Source organism: Apodemus sylvaticus, chromosome 7 (assembly GCF_947179515.1).
Source record: "Apodemus sylvaticus chromosome 7, mApoSyl1.1, whole genome shotgun sequence".
In the NCBI taxonomy this organism is placed as follows: Eukaryota; Metazoa; Chordata; class Mammalia; order Rodentia; family Muridae; genus Apodemus; species Apodemus sylvaticus.
Genome location: NC_067478.1, coordinates 113,615,940 through 113,627,893, shown reverse-complemented (window position 1 = coordinate 113,627,893; position 11,954 = coordinate 113,615,940). Strand labels below are relative to the sequence as shown.

Sequence of the window (11,954 nt, the reverse complement as noted above, 5' to 3'; positions counted from 1 at the left end):
GGTTGGCAAGAATTTTATTGAGTATTTTTGCATCGATGTTCATAAAGGGGAAATTGGTCTGAAGTTCTCTTTCTTTGTTGGATCTTTGTGTGGCTTTGGTATCAGCGTAATTGTGGCTTCGTAGAAGGAATTGGTAGTGTTCCTTCTGTTTCTACTTTGTGGAATAGTTTGAAGAGTATTGGTGTTAACTCTTCTTTGAAGGTCTGGTAGAATTCTGCACTGAAACCATCTGGTCCTGTGCTTTTTTTGGTGGAAGACTTTCTATGACTCCTTTCTATTTCTTTAGGCTTTATGGGACTGTTTAGATGGTCTAGTTGGTCCTGATTTAATTTTGGTATTGGTATCTGTCAAGGAAATTGTCCATTTGCTCCAGATTCTCCAGTTGTGTTGAGTACAGGCCTCTTGTAGTAGGATCTGATGATTTTTTGGATTTCCTCAGTTTCCGTTGTTATGTCTCCCTTTTCATTTCTAAGTTGTTAAATTTGGTATACTTTCTCTGTGCCCTTTGGTCAGTCTGGCTAAGGGTTTATCTATCTTGTTGATTTTCTCAAAGAACCAGCTCCTGGTTTTGTTGATTTTTTGTATGGTTCTCTTTGTTTCTACTTGATTGATTTCGGCCCTGAGTTTGATGATTTCTTGCCTTCTACTCCTCCTGGGTGAAATAGCTTCTTTTTGTTCTAGGGCTTTCAGGTGTGTCATTAAGTTGGTAATGTATGCTCTCTCCATTTTCTTTTTGAGGCACTCAGGGCTATGAGTTTTTCCTCTTAGCACTGCTTTCATTGTGTCCCATAGATTTGGGTATGTTGTGTTTTCATTTTCATTGTGTTCTAAAAAGTCTTTAATTTCTTTCTTTATTTCTTTCCTTGACCAAGGTGTCATTGAGTAGAGTATTGTTCAATTTCCACGTGTATGTGGGTTTTCTGTTGTTTCTGTTGCTATTGAAGACCACTTTTATTCCATAGTGATCAGATAGGAGGCATGGGATTAGTTCTATCTTCTAATATTTGTTGAGGTCTGTCTTGTGACCAAATTATATGGTCGATTTTGGAGAAGGTACCATGAGGTGCTGAAAAAAAATGTATTATTCTTTTGTTTTAGGATAGAATGTTCTATATATATCAGTTAAATCTAATTGGTCCAAAGCTTCAATGAGTTTCATTGTGTCCTTGTTTAGTTTCTGTTTTCCTGATCGGTCCATTGAGGAAGAGTGCAGTGTTGAGGTCACCCACAATTATTGTGTTAGGTGCTATGTGTGCTTTGAGTTTTAATAAAGTTTCTTTTATGAAAGAGGGTTGCCCTTGCATTTGGAGCATAGATGTTCAGGATTGAGAGTTCTTCTTGTTGTATTTTTCCTTTGACCAGCAAGAAGTGTCCCTCAGAGTCTCTTTTGATTGACTTTGGGTTTGAAAGTCAATTTTATCTGATATTAAAATGGCTACTCCAGCTTGTTTCCTGAGACCATTTGCTTGTAAAATTGTCCTTCCAGCCTTTTACTCTAAGGTAGTGTTTGTCTTTGACCCTGAGGTGTGTTTCCTGTAAGCAGCAAAATGTAGGGTCCTGTTTACGTATCCAGTCAGTTAGTCTGTGTCTTTTTATTGGGGCATTGAGTCCATTGATGTTAAGAGATATTAAGGAATAGTGATTGTTACTTCCTATCATTTTTGACGTTATTTTTAAAATTTGATTGCTTAACTTCTTTTGGGTTTGATGAAAGGTTACTATCTTGCTTTTTTCAGGGTGAAGTTTCCCTCCTTGTATTGGTGTTGTCCTCCTATTATCCTTTTTAGGGCTGGGTTTGTGGATAGATATTGGGTTAAACTTGGTTTTGTCGTGAAATATCTTAGTTTTCTCCATCTATGGTGATTGAGAGTTTTGCTGGATATAGTAGTTTTGGTTGGCATTTGTGTTCTCTTAGAGTCTGCATGAGATCTGCCCAGGACCTTCTAGCCTTCATAGTCTCAGGTGAAAAGTCTGCTGTGATTCTGATAGGTCTTCCTTTATATGTTACTTGGCCTTTTTCTCTTACTGCCTTATAATATTCTTTCTTGTTTAGAACATTTGGTGTTTTGATTATTATGTGACGGGAAGTATTTCTGTTCTGGTCCAGTCTGTTTGGAGTTCTGTAGGCTTCTTGTATATTCATGGCATCTCTCTCTTTAGGTTAGGGAAGTTTTCTTCCCATAATTTTATTGAAGATATTTGCTGGCCCTTTAAGTTGTAAATCTTCACTCTCATCTATGCCTATAATCCTTAGGTTTTGGTCTTCTCATTGTGTCCTGGATTTCCTGGATATTTTGGGTTACAAGCTTTTTGCATTTTGCATTTTCTTTAACTGTTGAGTCCATGGTTTCTATGGAATCTTCAGCATCTGAGATTCTTTCTTCTATTTCTTGTATTCTGTTGTTGATATTTGCATCTCTGTCCCCTGATTTCTTCCCAAGGCTTTCTATCTCCAAAGTTGTCTCCTTTTGAGTTTTCTTAGTTGTTTCTACTTCTGTTTTTAGATCCTGGATGGTTTTGCTTAGCTCCTTCACTTGCTTGTTTGTGCTTTCCTGTAATTCTTTAAGAGATTTTTGGTGTTTTTTCTTTCATGACCTCAGCCTGTTGACCAAAGTTCTCCTGTATTTCTTTAAGAGATTTTTGTGTTTCGTCTTTCATGACCTCAGCCTGTTGACCAAAGTTCTCCTGTATTTCTTTAAGTGTTTTTGCATTTCCTCCTTGTTGGCTTTGTATTCTCCTGGATTTCTTTCAATGATTTTTGTGTTTCCCTTGCAAGGGCTTCTAACTTTTGATCCATTTTCTCCTGAATGTCCTTCATGTGTTCCTGTACCAGCATCATGACCAGTGATTTTAAATCCAAATCTTGTTTTACTGGTGTGATGGGGTATCCAGGACTTGCTGGGTAGAGGAGAATTTGGTTCAGATGTTGCCTATATTGCCTTGATTTCTGTTAGTGACGTTCCTGCGTTTGCCTTTTGCCCATCTAGCTCTCACTGGTGTTACTTGGTCTTGTCAGTGCTGGACTCACCAGTGCAAGCTGCCCCTTCCCCGTTGGCCTCTGGTGCACAGCTTACACTCTGCAATGCCTGTAGACAGGGTGCTGTTGGTCCAGGCTGTTCAGAATCCGAAGCAGGCACCTGAAGGCTCCCGCTGTGGGCCCGCAGGATTTATTGGAGCACACCGACTTCTCCCAGCTGGCCGCCCGGAAAGCCCCCACTAGCCTCTTGAGGGACCTGGAGATGTGGCGGCCACCCAGGCTGATCTGAAGCGGAGAGAGTTGAGCTGGGGGCTTCTGCCTGAGGCCTTGCCCCAGATTGTGTCTGTGGACCAGGTGGAACCCGTGTGCACCCCCAGGGAGCTCCGAAGGTGAATTGTTGCTGTGACCTCCCCTGTGCTCCGCTCACTCCGCTGGGCAGCCGATTTCCCCAACCGGGCTGGCGCACACTAGGTTAGCCTTGTCGCCTGGGCCCTGAGTCCAGGCAAACGCCTGGGAGGCCAAGGTCCGAGCAAAGTTCCCCTAGGGCTATGTCCTGTTATTTGGGTCCGCCAGGTGACCCGGATGGCGGGCTGTGCGCGTCCTGCGCTTCCCCGGAAAGCACTGGGGAGAGTCTGTTGTGCTAATAACCTCCTGGGCGGGTTGACACACAGATGGCCCACCAAGCCGCCCAGTTCTTGGGGTCAGTCCTGTGCCTTTTGGGGCCTAGACCCCCGTTTTGTTAGCCTCAGGCTACGCTTGTTAGCAGTCTCTGCCCTTCCCGAGCACTCTGGCTCCTGTAGGCAAAATGGCGGCGCGTGCGCCGGCCGGGGCAAAAAATAAAAAACACCTGGCTGGGTTGGCGCCCCGATGGCCACTCGAACAGCCCAGTGCCTGGGTTGCAGGCCAACGCCCGTCTGGCTCAGGACCCTGCGGTGTTGGGCCTAGGATTATGTTTGTGTACCTCAGTCTGACCGATCTCTGGAGCCCGGGATCAAGGTGGAGGTGAGTCTCTCTGACTGGCGGGAAGCCGAGTTCTGAAGTGGCTTCCGTGCAGCGAAAGGCTCCGCAGAACCGCAGTTGCTTGCCGCCCGGCTGGTCAGCGAAGGTCAGTGGTCGTGGGCACAGGGCCTAACTGGACCCTGTGTCGCCTTGGTTCCACCGCTGATGGCCCTTCAGCTGGAGCAGCCACTGCTACCGCCGCAGCCGCCGCCGCCCGATAGTAACCTTTCATCAAACCCAAAAGAAGTTAACCAATCAAATTTAAAAAATAACATCAAAAATGACAGGAAGTAACAATCATTATTCCTTAATATCTCTTAACATCAATGGACTCAATGCCCCAATAAAAAGACATAGACTAACTGACAGGATGCTGCTTACAGGAAACACACCTAAGGGTCAAAGACAAACACAACCTTAGAGTAATGGGCTGGAAGACAATTTTACAAGCAAATGGTCTCAGGAAACAAGCTGGAGTAGCCATTTTAATATCAGATAAAAATGACTTTCAACCCAAAGTCATCAAAAGAGACTCTGAGGGACACTTCTTGCTGGTCAAAGGAAAAATAAAAGAAGAACTCTCAATCCTGAACAAATATGCTCCAAATGCAAGGGTACCTTCTTTCGTAAAAGAAACTTTATTAAAGCTCAAAGCACACATTGCACCTAACACAATAATTGTGGTGACTTCAACACTGCACTTTCCTCAATGGACCGATCAGGAAAACAGAAACTAAACAGGGACATAATGAAACTAATTGAAGCTTTGGACCAATTAGATTTAACAGATATATATAGAACATTCTATCCTAAAGCAAAAGAATATACCTTTTTCTCAGCACCTCATGGTACCTTCTCCAAAGTCGACCATATAATTGGTCACAAGACAGACCTCAACAAATATAAGAAGATCGAACTAATCCCATGCCTCCTATCAGATCACTATGGAGTAAAAGTGGTCTTCAATAGCAGGAAAAACAACAGAAAACCCACATACACGTGGAAATTGAACAATATTCTACTCAATGATACCTTGGTCAAGGAAGAAATAAAGAAAGAAATTAAAGACTTTTTAGAACATAATGAAAGTGAAGACACAACATAGCCAAATCTATGGGCCACAATTAAAAGCAGTGCTAAGAGGAAAACTCATAGCCCTGAGTGCCTCCAAAAAGAAAATGGAGAGAGCATACATTACCAGCTTAATGACACACCTGAAAGCCCTGGAACAAAAAGAAGCTATTTCACCCTAGAGGAGTAGAAGGCAGGAAATCATCAAACTCAGGGCCGAAATCAATTAAGTAGAAACAAAGAGAACCATACAAAGAATCGACAAAACCAGGAGCTGGTTCTTTGAGAAAATCAACAAGATAGATAAACCCTTAGCCAGACTGACCAAAGGGCACAGAGAAAGTATCCAAATTAACAAACTTAGAAATGAAAAGGGAGATATAACAACGGAAACTGAGGAAATCCAAAAGATCATCAGATCCTACTACAAGAGCCTGTACTCAACACAACTGGAGAATCTGGAGCAAATGGACAATTTCCTTGACAGATACCAAATACCAAAATTAAATCAGGACCAACTAGACCATCTAAACAGTCCAATAATGCCTAAAGAAATAGAAGGAGTCATAGAAAGTCTTCCAACCAAAAAAAGCACAGGACCAGATGGTTTCAGTGCAGAATTCTATCAGACCTTCAAAGAAGAGTTAACACCAATACTCTTCAAACTATTCCACAAAATAGAAACAGAAGGAACACTACCCAATTCCTTCTACGAAGCCACAGTTACGCTGATACCAAAGCCACACAAAGATCCAACAAAGAAAGAGAACTTCAGACCAATTTCCCTTATGAACATCGATGCAAAAATACTCAATAAAATTCTTGCCCACCGAATCCAAGAACACATCAAAACGATCATCCACCATGATCAAGTAGGCTTTATCCCGGGAATGCAGGGTTGGTTCAATATTCGGAAATCCATCAATGCAATCCACTACATAAACAAACTCAAAGAAAAAAACCACATGGTCATTTCATTGGATGCTGAAAAAGCATTTGACAAAATTCAGCATCCTTTAATGCTTAAAGTCTTGGAAAGAACAGGAATTCAAGGCCCATACCTAAACATAGTAAAAGGAATATACAGCAAACCGGTAGCCAGCATCAAACTAAATGGAGAGAAACTTGAAGCAATCCCACTAAAATCAGGGACTAGACAGGGCTGCCCTCTTTCTCCTTATCTTTTCAATATTGTACTTGAGGTACTAGCACGGGCAATTAGACAACATAAGGAGGTCAAAGGGATACAAATAGGAAAGGAAGAAGTCAAACTATCATTATTTGCAGATGACATGATAGTCTACCTAAGTGACCCAAAAAACTCCACTAGAGAACTCCTACAGCTGATGAACAACTTCAGCAAAGTGGCAGGTTATAAAATCAACTCAAGCAAATCAGTGGCCTTCCTATACTCAAAGGATAAGCAGGCTGAGAAAGAAATTAGGGAAATGACCCCCTTCAAAATAGCCACAAAGAGTATAAAGTATCTTGGGGTGACTCTTACCAAACATGTGAAAGATCTGTATGACAAGAACTTCAAGACTCTGAAGAAGGAAATGGAAGAAGACCTCAAAAAATGGGAAAACCTCCCTTGCTCATGAATCGGAAGAATCAATATAGTTAAAATGGCCATTTTGCCAAAAGTAATCTACAGATTCAATGCAATACCCATCAAAATCCCAACTCAATTCTTCACAGAGTTAGAAAGAGCAATTATCAAATTCATCTGGGATAACAAAAAACCCAGGATAGCTAAAACTATTCTCAGCTACAAAAGAAAGTCTGGGGGGAATCAGTATCCCTGACCTCAAGCAATACTACAGAGCAATAGTGTTAAAAACTGCATGGTATTGGTACAGTGACAGGCAGGAGGATCAATGGAACAGGATTGAAGATCCAGAAATGAACCCACACACCTATGGCCACTTGATCCTCGACAAAGAGGCTGAAAACATCCAATGGAAAAAAGATAGCCTTTTCAACAAATGGTGCTGGTTCAACTGGAGGTCAGCATGCAGAAGAATGCGAATTGATCCATCCTTGTCTCCTTGTACTAAGCTCAAATCCAAATGGATCAAGGACCTCCACATAAAGCCAGACACTCTGAAGCTAATAGAAAAGAAACTGGGGAAGACCCTTGAGGACATCGGTACAGGGAGAAAGTTTCTGAACAGAACACCAATAGCGTATGCTCTAAGAGCAAGAATTGACAAATGGGACCTCATAAGGTTACAGAGTTTCTGTAAGGCAAAGGACACCATCAAGAGGACAGATCGGCAACCAACAAATTGAAAAAAGATCTTCACCAATCCTACATCAGATAGAGGGCTAATATCCAATATATATAAAGAACTCAAGAAGTTGGACTCCAGAAAACCGAACAACCCTATTAAAAAATGGGGTACAGAGTTAAACAAAGAATTCTCACCTGAAGAACTTCGGATGGCGGAGAAGCATCTTAAAAAATGCTCAACTTCATTAGTCATTAGGGAAATGCAAATCAAAACAACCCTAAGATTTCATCTTACACCAGTCAGAATGGCTAAGATTAAAAATTCAGGAGACAGCAGGTGTTGGAGAGGGTGCGGAGAAAGAGGAACACTCCTCCACTGCTGGTGGGGTTGCAAATTGGTACAACCACTCTGGAAATCAGTCTGGCGGTTCCTCCGAAAACTGGGCACCTCACTTCCAGAAGATCCTGCTATACCACTCCTGGGCATATACCCAGAGGATTCCCCACCATGTAATAAGGATACATGCTCTACTATGTTCATAGCAGCCCTATTTATAATTGCCAGATGCTGGAAAGAACCCAGGTATCCCTCAACAGAAGAGTGGATACAAAAAATGTGGTATATCTACACAATGGAGTACTATTCAGCCATTAGAAACAATGAATTCATGAAATTCTTAGGCAAATGGATGGAGCTAGAGAACATCATACTAAGTGAGGTAACCCAGACTCAAAAGGTGAATCATGGTATGCACTCACTAATAAGTGGTTATTAACCTAGAAAACTGGAATACCCAAAACATAATCCACACATCAAATGAGATACAAGAAGAAAGCAGGAGTGGTCCCTGGTTCTGGAAAGACTCAGTGAAACAGTATTTGGCAAAACCAGAACGGGGAACTGGGAAGGGGTGGGAGGGAGGACAGGGGAAGAGAAGGGGGCTTACGGGACTTTCGGGGAGAGGGGGGGGGCTAGAAAAGGGGAAATCATTTGAAATGTAAATAAATTATATCGAATAAAAAAAATATAAAAAAAAAAAAAAAAGAAAAAAGACAGCCTTTTCAACAAATGGTGCTGATTCAACTGGAGGTCAGCATGCAGAAGAATGCGAATTGATCCATCCTTGTCTCCTTGTACTAAGCTCAAATCCAAATGGATCAAGGACCTCCACATAAAGCCAGACACTTTGAAGCTAATAGAAAAGAAACTGGGGAAGACCCTTGAGGACATCGGTACAGGGAGAAAGTTTCTGAACAGAACACCAATAGCGTATGCTCTAAGATCAAGAATTGACAAATGGGACCTCATAAAATTACAAAGTTTCTGTAAGGCAAAGGACAACATCAAGAGGACAAATCGACAACCAACAAATTGGGAAAAGATCTTCACCAATCCTACATCAGATAGAGGGCTATTATCCAATATATATAAAGAACTCAAGAAGTTAGACTCCAGAAAACCAAACAACCCTATTAAAAAATGGGGTACAGAGTTAAACAAAGAATTCTCACCTGAAGAACTTCGGATGGTAGAGAAGCATCTTAAAAAATGCTCAACTTCATTAGTCATTAGGGAAATGCAAATCAAAACAACCCTGAGATTTCACCTTACACCAGTCAGAATGGCTAAGATTAAAAATTCAGGAGATAGCAGGTGTTGGAGAGGGTGTGGAGAAAGAGGAACACTCCTCCACTGCTGGTGGGGTTGCAAATTGGTATAACCACTCTGGAAATCAGTCTGGCGGTTCCTCTGAAAACTGGGCACCTCACTTCCAGAAGATCCTGCTATACCACTCCTGGACATATACCCAGAGGAATCCCCACCATGTAATAAGGATACATGCTCTACTATGTTCATAGCAGCCCTATTTATAATTGCCAGATGCTGGAAAGAACCTAGGTATCCCTCAACAGAAGAGTGGATGCAAAAAAATGTGGTATATCTACACAATGGAGTACTATTCAGCCATTAGAAACAATGAATTCATGAAATTCTTAGGCAAATGGATGGAGCTAGAGAACATCATACTAAGTGAGGTAACCCAGACTCAAAAGGTGAATCATGGTATGCACTCACTAATAAGTGGATATTAACCTAGAAACCTGGAATACCCAAAACATAATCTACATATCAAATGAGGTACAAGAAGAAAGGAAGAGTGGCCCCTTGTTCTGGAAAGACTCAGTGAAGCAGTATTCAGCAAAACCTGAACGGGCAAGTGGGAAGGGGTGGGTGGGAGGACAGGGGGAGAGAAGGGGGCTTAAGGGACTTTCGGGGAGTGGGGTGGGCTAGGAAAGGGGAAATCATTTGAAATGTAAATAAAAAATATATCGAATAAAAAAACAAAACAAAAACAAAAATGTCAGGGCCATGAGAAATACACACACACACACACACACACAATTTTAAACCTTGAGTATTGAGAGGGTGGCTTACTATAAGCATAGATAACTGAACATAGGAGTACATTTTGCAAGTGCAATGAAATCCACAAGGATTTACACATTAATAAAAGATTGATAGCAAAGAAATTGAATTCATCATTGAGACAGCACAAATCATTCTTGTTCTCATGGCAGTCACAAGCAGTTCTTCAGTATTGGTTAGGCTTTCATGCTTCTTTAATAGAAGCCTCTGGACAAAATAACCACAAAGAAAGGCTTGGTCAGGCCACAGTTGTTTTCATTCTGTATTTGTGCTGCTGAGATTGACCCCGGGCAGGCATGCTATAATAAATCCAAGACCCTAGGCAAAAGGACATCTAAAATATGGAAACATTGGCAATCCTTCCTCCATCACCTCTCTCTCCTCAATCAGCCTGTCCCACTTAATTCACAGTGGACACAACTCAGAGCTTCAGAACTGTTGCATGGCCTCAGTCTAGGACCATCATAATTTGTTCAGGAAGTATCTGACCTATTCTAATTATTTCATCCAGCAAATCAGTATAGTTTTTTCTGGACTGAAAACTAATTGTAAGATTTTTTGGTTGGTGGTGGTATAGGTATCTCCTCTCTCTCTCTCTCTCTCTCTCTCTCTCTCTCTCTCTCTCTCTCTCTCTCGGGAGGCTGCAAGAGAGTGACTCAGGACAGACCCTTGTGAGGAAGAAAGAAGAGCATGGAGAGTGGAGACAGAGTGCTCAGGAAGCAGGTTAATAGAATCTACATGTTGCTGAAAGTTGTAGAACCAGTTTCCTTCTGAGGACATTGGCTTGTAGGGGAGTATGGCTTCACAGTCCTGCCTTGCAGTCACTGAATGGAAACAGATGGTAGGGCCTGTAGCCTCTAGTGCACTTGGTGGTAGGTTTAAGGTCATCTGGCTTTGGATCAATAACTCTTGTGTGTTTCCACACCTACCACAAGTTTTTATTTCCTAGCACTCTGAGCAGCCTCTCTCCCTCCCTTCTCAACTTTATAGCAACATTCATAAATACAAGTTGTAGGGGCTGGAGAGATGGCTCAGCAGTTAAGATCACCGACTGTTCTTCCAGCGGTCCTGGGCTCAATTCCTAGCAACTACATGGTAGCTCAGAACCATCTGTAATGGGGTCTGGTGCCCTCTTCTGGTGTGTCTGAAGAGAGCAATGGTGGTGTACTCTTATGTACAAAATAAATAAATAAAACTCTTTAAAATATAAATAAAATAAATACAAGTTGCAAATCGATTTCTCTTCTGTGTTTGCCATTACTCATAAGATGCTGATGCAAAGAATCAAAGTCGTTGCATGTATGGAAAGACGAAAATGGAAGGAGAAACAGTTGATATTTCTAAGGATGTGAATTATTTCTACTTATCCACCACTGGTGCATCAGCTTGAAGCTGTCAGACAAACATAGCTCCTCATCTCCATGCATTTAGCAGCTGCTTTCCCTGCTACATACTTAGGTGAGGAGACTTAACGTCCAAATCAAAGTTTCAACGTTGCCTTAACCACTGATTTCACAATCTCCACTTAGCTCTCAGAGTTGCTTATCAAGGCTCAACAAAATGATATATTTTCTCTTAACTTCAAACTGTGCACTCTGGAAGTTCTCTACTCACTGGGTCAGGGGGTCACTGAGAAGCCAAATCATCATTTACCCATAACAGAATGAAGAGGAGCATCATGAAGCACCTACATCTCAGGAGACACAGTAACAGGAGCAGTATTTAGGTCATCTATGTTAGCTTCAACCTGAGCCTCTAAGGTCAGTCTAGATGGCTTCTTTTTCCAAGTTCAGGCAAAGCCACAATAAACAGGAAGAAGGATTTGTCTACAACTGAGATGAGGCACTGTCAGTCTAAGGTTATTACTACTAATTTCTCCCATGATTTCTAACCAGGTAAAGGGTAATATACATGATATACAAAGATGGTTTAAGGACTAGAGATGTGACGTGGAAATTAAGAACACGTGCTGCTGATTCAGGGGATCCCAGGTTCCATCCCAGCACCTGCACCAGGTTGCCTGTAACTCATGTTCTCGGGGATCCAACACTCTCTTTTAGCTTCTGTGGGTATTCATGCATGTGATACATATATACACACTCAGGCAAATGCAAAGAAAAAATAAATGAATTCTTAAAAAGAAGTATATACTGAGTTGGATTTAAAGCTGTATTGTTTTTTATCAGAAATTATAAATTGATGAAAGGAGCTAACTTTTTTTCCTCTCAGCCTAGCATAACCACTTC

At 41.7% G+C, this 11,954-nt stretch overlaps 2 protein-coding genes across 2 annotated transcripts in view; both read right to left on the bottom strand.

The window, feature by feature from the left end:
- Window positions 1-11,954, bottom strand: part of LOC127689388 (zinc finger protein 39-like) — a 236,606-nt gene that overhangs the window by 11,649 nt on the left and 213,003 nt on the right. The gene's annotated exons all lie outside the window — the stretch shown is intronic.
- The window catches only part of LOC127689387 (uncharacterized), a 488,686-nt gene that overhangs the window by 337,960 nt on the left and 138,772 nt on the right, over window positions 1-11,954 (bottom strand). The gene's annotated exons all lie outside the window — the stretch shown is intronic.